This window comes from Carassius carassius, chromosome 46 (genome assembly GCF_963082965.1).
Source record: "Carassius carassius chromosome 46, fCarCar2.1, whole genome shotgun sequence".
NCBI classification, from domain to species: domain Eukaryota; kingdom Metazoa; phylum Chordata; class Actinopteri; order Cypriniformes; family Cyprinidae; genus Carassius; species Carassius carassius.
Window position 1 is genome coordinate 18,247,864 of NC_081800.1, and position 20,506 is coordinate 18,268,369.

General features: G+C 36.8%; 1 protein-coding gene across 1 annotated transcript in view; it reads right to left on the reverse strand.

Moving 5' to 3' along the window:
• Positions 1-12,492, reverse strand: part of casz1 (castor zinc finger 1) — a 198,757-nt gene extending 186,265 nt beyond the window's left edge. The window contains exons 1-2 of the mRNA XM_059541317.1: positions 12,299-12,492; positions 9,735-9,795 (exon numbers count right to left, since the gene is read on the reverse strand). The gene's annotated coding sequence lies outside the window, so the exon portion shown is untranslated. The remainder of the gene's footprint in view (positions 1-9,734; positions 9,796-12,298) is intronic.
• Positions 12,493-20,506: the final 8,014 nt, after the last annotated feature.

Genomic DNA, 20,506 nt, shown 5'->3' on the forward strand with positions numbered 1-20,506 from the left:
CTCTCATCTTCTGTATCATGAAGCAAATGGGACGTTCTAAAAACTAACAATCAACAGGCAATCAACAATCAACTTTTCTACCATCTCCATTGATTTAACTATAGTTGAAGTTGACAAAATTCACTTCCCCACCCATATTATTCTCCGCCCTAGTTAAATAGTACAGAATGTTGAGGTGTGGTTGCAAAAATAAACAGCAAAAATGTGTTTGTACATTCTTTTTTTTTTTTCATAATGATAGCAGAGTCAAACAGTAGCTGGCTTTGTCAAGGTGTTGTTTTATCGATACTATGATACTTTTTTTTATTCTCACTTGTAACGTAGGTGCAACGCAGGTTTTAAGTTTGATGCAGAATTGCAGTTTCGTGGTTGACCGATATAGTTTTTTTGACAGCCGATGCCGATATCTTGGAACGCAGGGGGTGGCGAAAGCCAATATATATATATACAGTTCACACCAAAAGTTTGGACACACCTTCTCATTCAAAGAGTTTTCTTTATTTTCATGACTATGAAAATTGTAGAGTCACACTGAAGGCATCAAGGGCTATTTGGCCAAGAAAGAGAGTGATGGGGTGCTGCGCCAGATGACCTGGCCTCCACAGTCACTGGACCTGAACAAGAGAATGCCAAGAGTGTGCAAAGCAGTAATCAAAGCAAAAGGTGGCTGCTTTGAAGAACCTAGAATATGACATTATTTTCAGTTGTTTCACCCTTTTTTGTTATGTATATAATTCCATATATAATTCCACATGTGTTCATTCATAGTTTTGATGCCTTCAGTGTGAATCTACAATTTTCATAGTCATGAAAATAAAGAAAACTCTTTGAATGAGAAGGTGTGTCCAAACTTTTGGTCTGTACTGTACATATATATATAATTATTATATATATAATTGTTTGTTCATATTTAAGAAATGTGAAATCATTTGACAATGGATTAAAAAATGTATGTGTAAAATAAACATACTTTAAGTGACAAAGCATTTTCACAAATAAATAAACATTTAATAAAGGTATAATTAAAAAGGAAGTAACCACTGTAACCAATAGGGCACTCAGTATTCTGGGAAGTTTGAGTGCATTGGGAATCATCTTTTTCAAATAAAGCCAAGGTAACACTCATTTTACATACAGCACACAGTGAAACTGACATGAATATGACAGTGGGCAAATGCATAAAGCACAGCATAATTTGAAATCCCGTATAAAAAACTTTCCACACGGACAGACTGTCACATAGAGAACACATGATCATGCTGGATTCACATACACACTTCACAAGATCTCACAGCTGGATTCCACTAAGTTTGCAAGGTTTGTGAAATTAAATATTCATTAGTCATTCAAAGATTTGTTTAAATTATATAAATGTGTATTTTCTTAATGCTGATGGCAAACGAGAAAGTTTTATAATACTTTTTGTATACATTAATTCCTTTGTTTAACCGTTCTTTCTGATTATAAGACAGACTTCTATTTGTATAAGAGAGAACTGTTAACAAAGACAGTAAACGAGAGAGAGTGAGCACTGTGCGCACTCAGGCGCTGCCTTTCTCAGCGCCGTCAAAATAAAAGTCCCACCTCGAACACATCCGATATTTGGTTTTTTTCAAATATCGGATGTGCCTTGGCGATATATCGGTGGACCACTATTGCAGTTTATTACACTTAAATGTGTTCGTTTCCACAATCTGTTTAATATTTCAATTGTTTCTTCTAGCAGTGATAAGAAGAAATGGGGAGCAAAAGGAGCCTTAAAAGAAACTAGTGGTTTCTGATTTTCTAAAATATATCATACAGGTCACTTTTTTTGTGTGTTTTTAACACAAACGTGATAATGATCTCTCTTTTCCTAGTGATAATGAGATGGAATAGAGAGCAAATGAAAGAATCCCAAGATGTAATAGACTGAAGGACCGGCACAAAAAAAACATTTTGAGAGAATTGCTCTTTCCAGTCATTCCACTTGAAAAAAAAACAACAACAATTGAAGCTCGCTTGGTAAATTTTCCCTCAGTTATCTGTTTTCTGCTAACGAGATGTCACTAATATGTTCTGGAATGCTGAGTGAATGGGCAATATGATTGGCTACAAGGAACTTAATGATGTATACTAATGTGTGAGGACAGCTTCTTCGTTGATTTTTTCCTTTTTTTTCTCGCACAAACACATTTGTTGACAAGCATTTCTAGAAGAGTTTGCCATTTCACAAAGGCTTTACTATCAAATTAGAAGTGATGAATCGTTTATAGGGTGCCAAATCCTTTTACTAATCAAGCAGCCTAAGTGTTTGTTAGATTGCGCATTTTCCCCAATTACATAAATCGTAAGGACAAGACGGAATAACGTAACAGGCAGAATAATTAAAAGAAAAGCGGTTTTCCTGTCTCCATTTACAAAGAAAAACAGCTGATTGTTTACCTGTGCTCCTTTCATCTAATTAAATGAGAAAAGCAAATATTGTAAGACGTCTGTTGACGTAAGTGCATAAGACAATTGTGATGTGGATTTTGCTTTATTGGTCCTCTCTCCAAACAGCATGCAATTCTGACTTAATTTGCACTAGTGTGCCATCCTGAAAGCATCTAAAGCCATCTTTAAACAGTCCCATTTAAAATTCAATGTGATTAGCAGCCAAATTGCTAGCAAGTCTGCAGCTTAGGGATGGGGTAAAAATTTAATTAGGATTCGTACATAAAAGAGAGGTCTTTGTCACATTTTGCAAAATGCATCCCAGAATGACCACTATGTTCAAAGCTCCTTTGCTCCTGTGAATCGAAACTAATCGATCTGAAGGGAGTGGAGGAGAGAAAGTAGGGGGAAAATATACACACACAAAAGCTCAGGGAGGATCTCTGTGGCACTGCAAACCCACAGGACACAGCATGTTTAAATAATACAGTACAAAACTTTTCTTTAATCACAGTTTAGAAAACTGTCTAAGATCTTCAACGGGAGACAACTGCAGATCCCCATAGCAATTAATAATGCTCGCTGTGGGTTTCTCCTTAAAATATTTACACCATCCCATGGCACTGCAATACTGTCCTAGAATTAGGAGATAAGAACTGAGGAGGTGTGCTGACGTTCTCCTAATCAATTCGCTAATTACTGGAGTGGCTATAGGAGAAGGAAGGAATTCCTTCTGGCGATGCCAAATACTAATAAATGCTGAAAAATGTATTTACTCAGGCAGACAAGTGGAATTCTGAAGTGGAATTACCACACGAGCTGATTGAGACGGCAACCGCTGAGGTCTCTGTCAAGGACAAAAAGGAAGCAGACAAATAATCGGTCAATAAGGTTGTTCCGTAAGATAAGAGGCCAAGTATCCAAGCTCTGAAGGTGAGAGTAAAAACTAAGACGTCAGTGCTGACAATCCATTTTCTCTTTTGAGAAAGAAGCAGCTTCAAAATCATTGTCTTTGAATTTAGAATTACACTGTTTAATAATTATGAGTAATTGAATATTTTTTTATTTAATGTATATTATTTTTTTATATCTATTTGAAAAAAATAATATATTTAATGAAATATACTTCAATTAATAATACTTATATTACTTCTTAATACTTCTTATTATGTATTTTAATTTGATGTTTTGTTTTATTTACGCTCACTGCATAAATGAATCACACATTTCTGCAAGGACATTGAAAATGTAAGACTATTTTTTTCACACCACTGATTTTTACCTCTCAATTTCTATTTCAAATATCATATTTATCACAACTTTTGTTGTGTTTTTGTCATTTCTTATAAAGTCAATTTAGTTTTTATTTAGTTTTAGTTCAGTTAGTTTTATTAAATCAAAGTAAATAACTTTTAGCATGTTAACTGCAGGAGATTCAATAGATAGTAGAGTTCACTGTTTAGTTCAATGTTAAGAAAACCCATTTCTAATCTATGTATTCTCTATGTAACCAACAAGAGAAAATGTATTTGAGTGCACATGATTAATGAAGAACAGAGAAGAACAAAGTCTTTGGCTCAGTGCAGCACAGGTCAGAGAGGCGGTAGACTTTGTGCTTTGTGTTTGAGTCCCTCTGCACCTTAGGAAAGCAGCGATCCCTTCCCACCCCAGAGGCCAGGCTCAACACTGAACCTGTCACAGAATGCAACCCAGATCCTCCTCGAGGTTAAAGGAGGAGAAACCGGCGCCTTCCTACTGCTCCGACGTGCTGATTGCAGCCCCTTCTTCTGACCTGTCCCTCGGCCACGGCCTTCCCGCCCCGCCTGTCACACCGCACCGTATGTGTGCTACTGCACGCGCATCAATTAACATAAACTAAATAACCCAACAGCACATGATAAACAACACCACAGAGGAAGCTGAAGAAACATCATCTTTAACAACAACACAGAAGCGCTTGGAGCATGTATCCCTCAGAGTTCTATAACTGAGCTGATTTTCATTTATAAAAAAAAAAAAAGCTGAGCAATAATGATAAAAGTAAATAAGGAAAACTCCATATATGCATATGTGTGTGTGTGTGTGTGTGTGTGTGTGTGCGCGCATGTAAAAAATTTGAAGCTTGAGTAAATGATAAATGATGACAATTAGCAGTAGTAGTAGTAATAATAACAATGATTAAAATATTCTTATTTTTATTATTATTACCAATAATAATATGACATATCATTATTTCTCACTCTACTATCATTTTGGAAAAAACAAAAGGAAATAGAAAAACAAATCTTAAAAAGATATCCAGCACTTTATCAAACAATAAAAAATAAATTGTGATAAATTTTATACTATTAATATTATATATTATATATTACATATATATATATATATATATATATATATATATATATTTAATGTGTGCATTTAGCTCCAAAATGAGAAAAAAATATTTATAGCATGCTTTCACCATTTTTTTAGTTTGTTTTTGTTTTCTTTTTGGTGTGCAAACTTTTTCTTCCTTGTTATTTTTCAACCTAATTGAGCTGCTTCTTTTTTCTTGGCTGTTAGATGTGCATACTTTTTGTAACATTTTTGCTAAATGTTTGCATTTAAACCTTATTCTTCTCTCTAAATTAAATAAATGTAAAAAAATTATTATATTTTTTTTAATCCTTACATAGGTACTACAAAATATTTCTTTATCAAAGTGAGCCATGGCCACCAGTACAGAATGACACACTTCTGCAAAAAAATCATTATCAAAGGATGTTCACCCAAAGCATTTTAATTCCGTCATCATTTACTCACCCTTAATGACACGCAAATAATGAGTAAATGATGACAGAAGTTTCATTTAGGGTGGACTATCCCTTTAAATAAGAAGAGATTTATGTGGTACTTTGCATAAGTCTTAGATCAGTTCAGCTTGAGCTGAATCTCAGCGGTACCTTAGGTTTCCCGAAATAAGTGAGCTTTTTTTCCTCTTCAGTAACTGAAACACTTTGCTGTTCTGCGAGGGGCTCCCAGCATCAGCCTACAGCAGGATTTAATTTGTTCTTACTGCCCCTAGTGGAGAACGACCAATCTCATATGCTCAGTGCTAAAATAACTTTTTTTTCAACTCCCATTCAGAAGAAGATTAAAGTGGGGAGTTCAAGTAAAATTAATCAACCTGTAGTTTTGCTAGAATCTCACTCTAAGTTTGGTTTGTGAGTGTTGGGAATACACTTATGATCTAAGATTCGTACTTGACTAATACATCCCGAACACCTGAGGACATTCTTATTGGAAAAAAAGAAAAGAATTCACATAAAATAAAGTTTTGTAAAAACAAATTATTGTAAAGGGGTGATAACCATCTCATGATAATATGCTTCTCTCATCCTTCTAAATTGTTGAACGCAAACTCAGTTTGCATTTGTTTTTACTTCCTCCCGTTACCTTCTACAATGCACCAAAACAGATGACTTAAAAGAGGCAATTAACAGATATCACAAACAACTCGTTTAGCAGACGGCAGCACAGATGAATCAAAGGCTAAACAAACCCCTATGGACATTAAAGGCAAAAACAACAAAAAGAAAAAACCTGATGATGTGAGATTTTGTTCCTCTCACCTCGACGTGCACCAGTCACAATGGACTGCTTTGCTGAGGTTCTGTGCTCCGATCACCATGGCAATGGCTCTCTGCCTCCCAGGCTGCCCCATGGGGCGATGAGAGCAGGTTGCCATACAAACCCCAACCAAGACCAGGGAGGGGTTGAGACTACAGGGAGCAGTGGAGCAGGAAAGAAGCTCCTCCAGGACTGGACCGATGCTGTATCACCAACCAGCAATCCCAGACTTTCAGCGCTCCACTTTCTCAACATTTTCCATCTCTCAGCCAGAAAATAACAGTGGCACAAACACAGACAATTATGGGCCGAGGGCACCGCTACAGAGGCTTTGCATTTCATTCATAACCTTTCAAAGGGCAGATAATAATAAAAAACGGTAAGAGTCGGAACATCTGTTTGGGGGTAAATCATCTTTAGGTGACAGAGGGAATCTGAGAAAACGTGACTGAGAAACAGACAAAGGCCAACAGCACTGCTCAACAGATCTGACTGTGTTGAGTTTGTTCATTTAGCTGATGCATATTCATTCTGAGCTTTTCAGTCAATCAAGAACTGCTTTACTTTTTTATATTCATTATAATATTCATGCACTGCATGATGAGTATAATATTTTAAGGGTCTACAAACAGCTCAGTGAGACGTCCAAACCAGAAGCATTCAAAAGAAGACAGACAGACGATGCACTAAACTCACCAGTAAGCTAAACACAGCTTTGTCCATGCAATCATTTAATCCTCTCAGTACTGTAATAAATACCTGACAGCAAACAAGTACACGCTGCAAACATAAGTACTGGTTTAATACTATAGGGTACAGTATTAACAATTGTGTGTAAAAACTGCTCTTATGCAAAAACAAAAATTAATTCAACATGATTAAAAAAATATATACATATTTGTCAATGTGTCGCAAATTGCATTTGTAAGAAATTACCTTTATGTAGCTGCTATAATTTCCCCCTGAACTAGATTTTTTTTTTTATTCATGAAGCTATTTTTTAAAACCAAATAAAAACACTGTGCCATACTTTAATGAAAAATGTCTTAATTTAAATGCATAACTAGCTAGAATATATACATCTTTTAAAAATAATATTACAACATTTTACCACCGAAATAGATTGAGTTTTTTTTTACTTTCATGAAGACATTTTTTCAAACCAAACAAAAACACTGTAAGTGCCATTATTTAATGGCTTTATTTAATCAATTATATAAGAATAATTATCTACAATAATAACTAGAATATATACCTTTAAAAAAATCGAATGATGATTGTCACAAAGATTTTCTGTGGCATTTCTTCATTGTGTCACTTTCATTTTGCACCTATATATTTCTGACCCTGATTGCAATATGATCAACCTCAATTCAATGAAATTCTAATTAAAATAAATAAATTAAAATCTGTAAAATAAATAAATTAAAAACATACATACATGATCTACCTTTTAACATTACTTAACCTAATGTAGTCAGGTTGATTCAGTGTAATTAAACAATATTTTCAAAATATAATATAATTATATTTGATGTAATAAAATGTTTTATGAATATTTTTATAACCAGTTAATTTAAAGATTCATAGCTAAAGCCTAAGTTGCCAGACAAAACGTTTTTAAGAAGCATCGTTCATGCACTTCTAGCAGGGCTCTATAAGTGCTGCTGGGGGTACGACTCTTTCTGTGTCCCAGTGCAACCAGCAGGGAGGGGTGTGCATGTGCCTTTGTCCCCAGTAACCTTGGCCAGTGTTAGGATTACCTTGCATTTACACTCACGGCTCCTTCTTTCCTTAAGACTTACTAAGAATGATAATGAGCTCGGAAAGGGGCAGTATGTCCCTTTCTCTGTCTTGTTGTTAGCTCTCTCTCTCTCTCTTACTCTCCCCCCACCCCCAACCCCCCTGCCGATTGTCTCACTCGCCTCCTCCTGAATTGAAAGGACCCAGGACAAATTACCAAAAAGGCCATTTTCATCTATGAAGTGAGGGCTTCAATCGATACTTATTCCATGCCTTCAAAATCAAGCCTATATTACTGTTGTCAGTGTGATTTGTTTATTTTTTGCTCTAGTATACAGTATGCATGCTCTTTCTGTCAAGGAGAAATGCTCTGGATGCAATTCACCTTGAACCTCAATTATATTAGATTTCCCTACTGGTTGATCAAGCATGCAAAGAGGACATTTCCAATGCACTAAAACAAAAATAATAATGACTAAACATGTGGCCTATGCATGTCTGCGTGTTGAGAACAGACATTTTTACAAGGATCACAATAGTGTGAATACAGATACCAAATCATTACAGCGAGCAATTTATAAAGTGGTAGTGTAAAAAAGCAATTGCATCACATCTCGAGAGCTGTCAAGCATAGCACAGAATCATGAAGGCATATTTTTACACAAGGGTTACAAGTTCAAAGCCAAGGTCAGAGAGACAAAGAAAAGCAGGTAGCACCAGCTCCTAGACACTAGCAGTTAATCAGCAAAACCTCAAATAAATCTTTGTTTTTGACTGAACCAAGTAAACAGAACAGATTTGGATTACATCACTTGCTCACCAGTGGATCCTCTGCAGTGAATGGGTGCCATCAGAATGAGAGTCCAAACAGCTGATAAAAACATCTCATGTCTGCTTGTTTTTAAGAAACAAATCCATCATGACATTATCCAACTTCAAAATTAAAATATGAATCCTCCATACATTATATTGCGTTCAGCACTGAAAAAAATAGTCTCGTCTGAGCATAGAACAAGTACTATATACAAGCCAAACCAGTTCAAAAACAGTTCTAAATAAATATGCTGGCAGATTTTGATGTAAGAGGACAACAGGGATGGACTTTGCCACTGGAGGAAGTGTTATTATGGCTTTATATTTTGCCCAGAAGTCATGTTTAAAGTTAAAAATCTTAATTATGAATTTATCACAAGCACACAGCTTTTCACTTTCCAAAACATTAATTGATGAACTGGAGTCGTGTGGATTATTATGATGTTTTTATCAGCTGTTTAAGCTCCTATTCTGATGGCACCCATTCACTCACTGGTGAGCAAGTGAGGTAATGCAAAATTCCTCTGCTAAGTTTCATCCGATTTAAAAACAAACTCATCTACATCTTGGATGGAATAAATATTGGGTGAACTATTCCTTTAAAGACATAGAAAAAACTATGCAAAAATGCTCTCTTCTGCTAGTTACATGCACAATGTGTTATATTCAACATTCACAGCATAAACTCTTTAGAGCAAATCAAACACAATTTATCAGTGGTCAAAAGTTACAAATTACAAACAAGAAGAAAATATTCAAGGCAGATGGACCCTGAGACTGATCAACACCTGTAAAACTGCTCTTGTCCCTGACAATTCCCACATTAATAACCAACACGCAACCTGTGAAGATTTCAAATATATTCAGTGCTTTTCAAGAAGCTTTAATAATTTGAGTTTAAGCTTTTTATAATACAGTGTATACATTCATTAGTCTAATAATCAGACACAAAGCCTTGTCATTTGAATGAAACCCAGGCACACAAAAAAGGCTACCTCACACATTAATTGCTTATTAAATATGTATCATTTTTCAGAACGCAAACACACATAACAGATAAACCCACAGACAGTGGGCACACATCACACATGAAATCACACACGAAAAGCTCAAAGCACAAAAACATTCTAAACATCAAGGTTTCTATTTACCTTCTCTTGGATATCACAGGCATTTTAAACATGAGATGTTTCCCCTCAACTGATTGGCTTACTAGAGACATGGAGGGAGAAAGAAAAGAGAGTAATTAATTACTTATGTGAACCATTGCATGAGAAAGACAATAAACCTGCCTGGTCGCCATGGATATGACATATTTGCCCAGAAAACAACACAATAATTAGCAAAGCAGAAAGATCCGGCGAGAATATGCCAACTCTGGGGTTTAAAGTGACAGTGATCTTTTTACACACTATTGCTTTCAGACACGACACAGCAAACAGACATGTAGACATACTGGTATTGTTATTGTTAAAGTAGCCTAATTTAAGCAATATGTGTAACATGTAAAGTTTTGTCCTATGTCTGAGACAAACTGAATGGACAGTGAAAACAGAAAACAACTGCCAAGCTGCTGTCCTCTAATGACCTACAAAAGTTTGTAGATTTAACTGTAAAAACTATAGTGAAGTTGTGACAAGCTTGTCTTTCCAAACGTGTTGCCACTGCAACCCATAGATATGTATCTAGATTCCATATTCGACAGATCCACAACGACTCGTCCGCCAACTTGGAAGGGATTATATGTAGTCCATCATAATAAAAATCAATAGCTTTGCCCAAATGACGCACTATACACTATGCACTTATACATAATGTACTTATGCACTATGTACTCGACCATACAGAGTATAAATTATGTAAGGTTATTTTGTCATTCATAATCGGAGTCTGATAGCCCCTCCCCTTTCACTACGTAATTAAAGTGACGTGTAGCCTAGTATGGTGTCCCATACTCAGAATTTGTGCTCTGCATTTAACCCATCCAAGTACACACACACAGCACTAAATAGTACACACACAAAGTGGGCAGCTTTCACAGGTTAAGAATGTCTTGGTCTGTGTTTTAAACTAAAGCACCTTTTAAATGCCTTGTTAGCAGACAGCTTCATCTTTGTATTGTGTTAATTTAGCAAAAGCATCTTCTGAAGTCTACTGACAGTAGCCTATAGATATATTCATATACAAGTGTATTGCTACAGTTGCAGTGCAGATGCACCGGTTGTAGCCCATAGAAACAGCGGCAAAAAGGGCACCTAGTTATAGCCTAAATATCTATGACTGCAACCAATTGATAGTTTTCAGGTGACGTCACATCCTTAAAGGAGCACCCACATGGAGGATCAAAACAAGGCTTGTCAGGCCACTGACAGCCATATGAACAGTCAATAGCAAATACTTAAACTAATAACAAAACATACTTCCAGTAGCTGATTCAGAAGCGCAAGATTGTCGTAGCAAAGTCAGAATGACCTCCTCTCCTAGGTTCAAGAAATGGTTGCATTGCTAATGGCCAAAACTTGCATTTTGTTCACATATCTTTGTTTTATTCTTTTGAGAGGTAAATACTTCTGGATTGGAACAGATATAAAATGTTTAGTCTTGTGCTGCAGTTCTATGGATGCTTTGCCCTCCAGGTCACGTGACGGGAAACTATCAATTACGATTTAAACCCCTTGGAAAACCAACCAAAAAAATAAAAACACATTGCAGGGTCTAAAATGTGCTATTATTCCAAATATCAATAATAAATATTTCAACTGATTGTTCTAAAGTTTAACTAACAAAAACAAAAAAAGTTCAGCCCTACACATCAAGAGTGCTCTAAATACAAAAATTGCCTTTGCGAGTGCAGATAACTATAGCAACAGTTTATACAGTAATATAAACTTAAAAAATGGACTATAAACCCTGTCATAAAGTACTGGCATTATTTATTACTTTATTATATGTATTTACGAACACAAACATATCACAAAAAAATAAGGAAGCACAAAACAATAAATTCCTTTATAAGTCATCATTAGTCTAAAAATTCAGTTATTATATGTTATATATGTATATACATACAGTAGCCTATTATATCTCTCTCACACACTCTGTAACTTACATACTTCACTACTGCTTTCACTTTGCACTCTAGTTGCTTACACCTGTTAGGAGCCCGATCACGTTGAGGGTAGATTTAAAGCTTTTTAGAAAACCTCCAGCGTCAAACTGTTTCGTTTTACACTTATATTTAAATTACTTAGAATGATATCAAAGAAAAAAAGCACTCCGGCTTGTACTGTATAGGCTACATTGTGTGTCAAAGACATGAGAGATGTTACACAGCTCAGTGTTTTGAAGCATTAATAACTGTATGACAAGCGGACAGATAAGGACAGGCAAGTCCCGGGTTATCGGGCTACAGCGATCAAAAAGTTGTGATCTACTTTTAGACACGCAGAAAACAGCGCACGAGCTCCCTGAACCGGTCCGCGTCTGTCACGCATGTAGGTGATTGCAAGAGCGCAGAGTTTCACTTCTCACTTCTGCACCAAGTGACGCGTTCTATTCAAAACATGACTTTATATTATAAACGCAAGCCTCGGATCAAAAGCAAGTGATCCGTTTTATCGAATTCAACACCTGGTCGAATTAAACTCACTGGAGTCATAAACAAATAGTTACAACTGACTAGTTAGATCTGTAGCTCATCCAAAAACAGTCTTACCTGTGACGTTACTCCCTTGCTTTCCCGCGACTTTCTAAGTTAGAACAAATGTTGTGTATAAGGTGCATGACAAGGGAGCATGCGTGATCAAAGTTGACACTTTTTTCTTTTTTTTTCTTTTTTTTGTGGAGTGTTGTTATTATTGGATTTTCCTATTTCTAACATAGGGCGGGTCGCTCGGAAGATCTGCCCTGGAGAGCCGCTTCAGTGTGGGAAGAGGAATCCTTAATTGAATATCTCAGTTAGCCCAGTAAGTGAGCTGGAAAACACGGAATGGATTCCTCATATCCGCCCGTCAGGTTAATTGCACTGTGGTATTGATTTGAGCTGCACTGCAGTGAATGATATGGGACATTTTATTATGTTCATTCATATGACATTGTCGGGGTGTCTTGTGGTCACCTTTTGGATTCATAATCCTGAGGACACTTGCTTTAATAAGATTTATTCCATCTTAAAAATAAGTTCTCCTCTGTTGTCCTATATTTTAGGCATTTTAGCACATTTCAGTCCAGACAAAACTGTAATACATTTAAACAAGCAACTGAAATGAGGTGGAATTTTTTCACTGATTATAGCATTTTTTTTTAAACATTGTAGACATTTTACAAAATATGAAAATTACCTTTATTATCATTTATCATTTTTATCAAAGCTATATTTTTTGCATAATACAGAATCAAGAAGGTCATAATACAAAATGACCTCAAGGGACAAAAAGAGCTGTGATAATGTATTTCAAACCTGAACTTCTCCTTATCCAAATTCTGCACTCTTCTGAATTTTTAACAAACAGATTATTGCTAATTAGCAGTTTTTTGATGTGCCCTGCTCGACATAAAAAAAGAATAAGGGGTAATCAATAGTATAGTCAACTAAGAAAGAATTGCTCTTGCAAATCCAACTTTAGCAAATATTTTGCAACTGAATCAACAATATCTATCAATCTGTCTATCTATCTATAAATACTGTAAAAAAAAAATGTTGTAGTTTTAATTTACTGGAGTATGTTTTACAAGAAAATACTGTCTTTTTACTTCACAATGTCGGGTTTAATTTAATGTTTTACTTTACTGTTTAATTGCCTTAATGTGAATCCTTCAAATAAAGGATAATAATAATTGTAAATAATTGTGAATTTTAAGAAGTAAATGTCAGTATAACAACAAAATAATACCAATTATTATATTATTAACATTTTCCAGCTTTTTTTTAAGTGGCTTTACTTTGTTTAAAAAATGACAACATAAGGATAACTTTCCACATTTTTCGCTATTAAAGTGTAATGAAATTATATTTCATATCTGCCGCTTGATAAATATTGAAAGACATGTTCATAGTTCAAATCCCCATCCTATTATTGCCTGTGGGATACTGTTACAAATGGTACATATTTAATGATGAAATAGCCCCACAAGCCCACAATGTTCAGAGGTAAAGCTCATGTTCTGCGGTTCAGACTGTTGGGTTCATCACTTTTAAATGGTTGGTTTGAACATCATGTTACACAAAATAACTTCTCTGAGGTAATGCAAGAACTTTGAAAGGGACACGTGGAAAAAAATGGGACACACTCAGAATAGCCTAATGATTGATAAAGCTACATATTATTAGTTGCTTTGCAACTTAATGTAAAGTTTTCTAAAAAATAAAAAGTTGATTTCTCTATTTTAAAAGCTAATGAGACCATTCCAAAATTCAAAACAGATTTTGCTTGCCCTTCAGTCTATTCCCCTGATGGTGCATACTGTGATACAGAAAAATTATGTAGTAAGAAAGAGCAAAAATCAATACATTATTCTGCAGATCACTTGATTCAGTAATGACTAGTACAATTATTGCCATCCATTGATCATTAGAGCAGCTCTCAAGGGCAGACCCAACCAACCCTTAGCCTTCTGACTTCTTCTCCAGTGCCATCACTAATTATGAAACATTAAAAGCTAATCGCAATGTAGGACAAGGTTAGAAGAGCCATACTGCTAGGTGGAACCACTTAAAGCAATTAGTTTCCTTCGGTCCACATATTTGGTCAAATCCTTTTTTGCAAGTCACTGGTACTCGCTTAGAAAGCGGCAAACAGGAACTTCCAGCAACAACATTTTTAGCGAGACATAAACCTGAATATTTTGTCATCAAAAAGGGCAGGTAAAATTAGGTTTCTGTTGTTGTCTAACTGGAATGTGAGGGGAGTATGAATGACACTGGCCCTGCTGACACGTAAGCATTTTTAATGTGAGGACACCTTTGACATACGCAAGCAGAAAGCCTTGACACTGGATACATGGAACACATTATCATTAAGGCAGCATATATATATATATATACACACACAGCATATGCACCTCTATATATATATATATATATATATATATTGTGACGGGAGGAGCACAAGACAGACACAGTGGGCGTGGCGTCAGGCCTCGGAGAGGCTTTTATTAACAGAAATCAAATAAAACAGGCGATAAAAGGTGGCCAAAGGGGAAGAGTGTCCAAAATAAACAGGGAATCTGGTGTCCTCGTCGTGCTGCGGGGTTCGTGTGGGTCGGGCAGTGTTCATGGAGGAAGGGTCCAGGCAAGGGTCGGAGTCCGGCGGCCGCACGCGCTCCCCTCTTCGGTCCGGGGCGCGAGGGGTGGCGGCTTCCTCTAGCGGCCTGTCTCTCTCGTTAGCCGAGGCGCTGGCAGGGGATGGACGGCCCGGGATCCTGGCCCGACGGCCGTGTAAACGGGTGCGGTTCCCATCCGGATCGCGGGTCCGGCAGCTCACGTCTCTGGTGGCGTGGGAGTCCCTCAACGTACCCTTCCTGGACCCACACCCTTCCTGGACCTTCAGAGGACACCAGTGTGCATGCACGGGGAAGAGACCGGTCTCCCGAGGAGAGGCGCGTTGGGCTTTTAAACAGCGGCGGTGATGAGGCTCCATTTCTTTCAGGTGTGCCTCATCACACGCCGCCAGCCCTGACTCGTCCAGCGCACCTCCTCTCACACACCCACTCAAGTCGGGAGCCTGGTGTAGGGCGGCGATTTAGGACGGGGTGCCGGTGACAATCAGGGAGGAGGCAGCTGACTTGTCACTATATATATATATATATATATATATATATGTATATATATATATATATATATATATAGAGGTGCATATAAAAAAAACATAATGGAAAAGGTCTTTATTTGTGTTATTTAAAAAAAGATAACTTTCCTATATTCTAAATTCATTTCACACAAACTGAAATATTTCAAGAGCTTTTTTTTTTTTTTTTTTTTATTCTGATGGTTACGACTTGCAGCTCAGGAAAATAAAAAATTCAGGATCTCAAAAAAATGTAATATTCCATTTTGAGCTTAGTATAGTATATTAGTTTGATTAATTTTGAGTATAAATACTGGCTACCTCTAGGGTTAGTTTAGAACATGCAACCACAATTATGGGAAAGACTACTGACTTGACAGCTGTCCAGAAAATGATCATCAACTCTCTCCACAAGGAGGGTAAGCCACAGAAGGTCATTGCTGAAAGGGCTGGTTGTTCACAGAGTGCTGTATCAAAATAAATTCATAGAAAGTTGACTGGAAGGAAAAAGTGTGGTAGGAAAAAGTGCGCAAGCAACAGGGATGACCACAGCCTTTGGGAAGATTGTCAGGAAAAGCCGATGGAAATCAAGGTCTGGAGTCTGGAGGAAGACTGATTAGACACAGAATCTAAAGTCAATGATTATGAAGTTAGTGATGATCTGGGGAGCTGTGACATCTGCTGGTGTTGGTCCATTGTGTTTTATCAAGTCCAAAGTCAATGCAGCCATTTACCATTAGATTTTGGGGCACTTTATGCCTCCCATCTGCTGACAAGCTTTATGGAGATGCTGATTTTATATTGCAGCAGGACTATAGCACCTGCCCACAGTGCCAAAACCACTTCCAAGTGGTTTGATGACCATGATATAACTGTGCTTGATTGGTCAGCCAACATGTCTGACCTGAACCTCACAGAAAATCTATGGGGTATTGCGAAGAGGAAGATAAGTAACATCTGGCAAACAATACAGAGGAGCTGAAGGCCGCTATCAAAGCAACCTGGGCTTCAATAACACCTCAGCAGTGCCACAGGCTGATTGCCTCATAAAAAATAAAAAAAATAAAATTTGAGATACTGACTTTTTAATTTTCCTAAGCTGTAAAACTCTTGAAATATTTAAGTTTGTGTGCAATGAATCTAGAATATAAGAAAGTTTGCTTTTTTAATTAAATTACAAAAAAATCAAGAACTTTTCCATGATATTCTATTTTTTTTAGATGTACCTGTACTTTGTAAAAAATAAATTAAAGAAATAAATCAAAGAAACAATTAAAAATGTATTACAGTTTATCTGTTAAAATTAATATCCTCCCAAAATCTTCTTATTTGTTTCAATGTATCCCCATTTTTCTTCCTCAGTCCTTCTTTCTGAGACTCGACAGAGTAATTTCAGAGTTCATTTGGATTAAAAAGAATGCTAGAATTTGTAAAGCACTTCAACGACCCAAGTCTCTTGGAGGCATGGCCTTACCCAATTTTCAGTATTACTACTGGGCCGCTAATTTCAGAGTCTTTCAATACTGGCTAAACCAACTCCAGCCTCAGTGTGCACCCATGTGGTTTACCACAGAAGTAACCTTTTGTTTGCTCACTACATTAACAGCCCTATTACATTCACATATTAAATGTTCATATTCTCTCTTTACCAAAAATGTGGTTGTAAAAACTTGCTGCACTGCAAATCTGGAGACAGTTTAGGTGCTATTATGGATTACAAGCTTTATCTATGTCTGACCCTATAGCGTCAAATTTAGATTTTCCACCATCAATGATGGACAGGACCTTTTCCCAATGGGCAACATACGGGATATCGATATTTAAAGATTTATATATAGATTATGTTTTTGCATCCTTTCAATAACTCTCAGATAAATTTTCAATTCCCCAAAACTTTTTCCGGTATTTGCAGTTTGGCAGTTTTATCCGTGATACGCATCCTCAATTCCCTAGTCTCCCCACTACAACTCCCTTGGACTCATTCCTTGAACCGAGCTCTATTGGGAAAGGGATGATTTCATATATTTATGTTAAAACATGTTCCCTACATATCCAATCATCCCAATCAGTGCCAATCATGGTTGGATCATGCAAAATACTCCACCGTACCCAGTGGACTAAGGTCCGACTCTCTAAAATTTACTCTGATGTGACCGTTGTCGCCAGAGTCCCGTAACCTTGGCACATATGTTCTGGTTCTGCCCAAGTTTACATGGATATTGGGTTCAAATATTTGAGACAATATATCAGGGAGTTGGGATAATAAATCAAACCTGTAGCGATAACAGCACTCTTCAGTACAGTTCCCTTACCAGTTCATCACATGGGTTACAAGGCAGATTTTGTGGCCTTTGTATCACTTCTGGCTAGATGTTTACATAAAAATTATGTAGGAAAAGTAATAGATTAATTTATGACAAGAGTGCACACTCAAAAATCTAAATTATAACAGGAGTTTTGACCTTTTTAAAAAAAAAGACTTCTTCGTTGCCTTTTTCTCTCACACATTTTAGAAATCATCAGAAGTTATTTATCAACTGAAAACTTAAAATCTCAAAATTCATCCTTTAAAACCCATTTTAAAATCAGACATTGCATTACCATGTAAATGGTACATCAATATCATGTCACAAAATATTTTCATTCATGAATTATAAAAATGTAAGTTTTGAACGTGCACTATAAAGTCTATGTTCAAAACTGTGAGTGACAGTTAAGGGGTTAAAATATTTTTTAAATATATAATGCTTAACTGAACTCTGATTTAAAAATCATTTTCTCAAACTCGACAAGGTATCCAATTCACAGAATAACCCATTACATGATGGAGTACTACTGTCAGAAAAAAGGTCTGATTTCTTTCTGTTTCTACACCTGTCCTCAGACAAATCCCTGTTAGAGTGTAATTAAGGTCGACTTTGAAACTCACTGGCATATCGTGGAAGGGCAGGCAACTGGCATTTACTTTAATTAGATAAAGATATGTACAAGCAATGTCCTCTAGAAGCAGACGCCTGTCTTCCAACCGGAAGTTAGGAGTGCTGGCAGCTGCCTGTGCTCTGTAAATAAGGAGCAGATTTGTAAGTTGAGGGGTGAATAAAGGAAGGGAGAGAACAAGGTAGAGACAGAGGAGTTTAACCGACTGGGCAGCTGTTATAATTCTATCCCTTCTTTGCTGACTTGAGTTAATGTTCTCTTCAGCCTTTGGGTTGTTTTATTAATATCACTAGTCTGCAGTATGCCTTACATATGTACCTATAGAATTAAGCATGCTGGGCCTTTAAAAGGTGTTTAAGTAACCAAGCTTATAAAAACACTAAATACTGCCACTAATGTTTGGGAACCCCCCTGTGTAACAATGTGTTCTCCCTGTTCATTTATTTGTCCCAGTCGTTCACAATAACAGGTAGGTGGTAACTTCCTTAATCACTTACTCAGGAAATGAAAGTGAGGAGCCTTGTCTGCACATTATAGTATCAAATAAAAACAAAACCACTGATATGTGTGCACTGGAGAATGCTTTATCAAATTATATTAATCTCTCTAAACGTGCATATTATTAAATGCAAACATAAATCGAAATCTTAGCACTACTAATTCAGAACTCAAAAGGGCATCTGCAGTCATTCGTCTACAGTATAATATAAATCAGTGATTCTCAACTGGTCATGACCTAATAAAAGGGAGTATAAAACACTTCCAATGCCTTTTGATATTGACGTCAATGGCTGTGTATGCAGTCAAGCTCTACAGCAGAGGTTCAACTGGTACACAGCAGCCCAAAATGGGTTGCTGGTACTTTCTGATAGAGTCACAGTAAAATAATATGTAAATAATAAACTGCAACTAAGCTTAGAATAGTGCATAGTTGGAATAGCAACATAAACAGGCTTATTAACCTTAAAGGGAGAAAATGCATTCAGTATCTTTTGTGTTTGTCAACAAGCATCCACTCAAACTCTACCGTATTTTGGTCTAAACTCATTGTAGCCAAATTAGGCAGATGCCAAAGTAGAACAAATATAAAACAGTATTACCCACACCACACTAAATATATAATGCCATTGTTTAGTTTTAAAGGTAAAGTGTGCCACTAGTGTCACCAAACAGATCTGCAAAAATGACCCCTAAGCCTGCCTGCCATTGGTCAGTCAAAGAGACAGTCCTGCCTAATATTACATCATTGGGTGATATTAGGGCTCTCCCAACTGTTCATGTTCACTTAAGACTAGTAGTCCTTTTTTAACGATCCAATCGCATGGTCTAATGCAAACGGCGCAGGTGCACCCAGGGCATGTACGAATCCACTTTTGCTAGTTTAGGGGTCATAATATGACATTGCTAGAAAGAACATTATTCTGTGTATTGGGTGTAATGCAATTTTTTTATGTGGTTTAAGAAAAAAAAAACCACATTATTTTCCACAAAGTGTTCATTTTTGTTTCTCCTCTATGCACCGCCTTTCGAATTTTTACAAAGCTCATTGTTCTGAAAAAAAAGCGAGGTATACACTGAGTGGCCAGCTATCCAGTGCGTTGTGATTGGCTGTATGCCTCAAGCGCGAGGCAGAAATGTTACACCCCTTACCACAGTGGTTCCCAATCCCAGTCCTCGTGCCCCCCTGCTCTGCATATTTTGCATGTCTGTCTTAGGTAACACACCTGATTCATATAACCAGCTCATCAGAAGAGAGCTATGTGCATGAACTACGTTCCGATTGATATGATCCCTGCACAGTGTTCATTGCACCCTACTCCCTGAGCAGAGGAAATCTATTGAAGTTTACTTCACTTCTGAACATTCATTCATGGATTTGCACTGCGCTGCTGCCTGGAGCATCTTCCCACACAGATGAGTGTGACATCACATACCTCTGTAAATAAATACAATTTAAATTCACATCTCACACACTTTAAAGCCCTTTGAATAGAACATATACACTAGTTTCGAACTGGAATCATGGCGGAATATCCAGTGATGTCCACTTCGCAGGCCACTTACGGTCAAATAGAACAAACGTCATATGTGATATAATAGGATTAGGATTTGGAAATACTGCCTTACCATACTGTGATGCCGTGTCCCGGTGTGACAAGACAAAAAAAATCTACTCCATTATAAAACAAGGCATTTTTTGC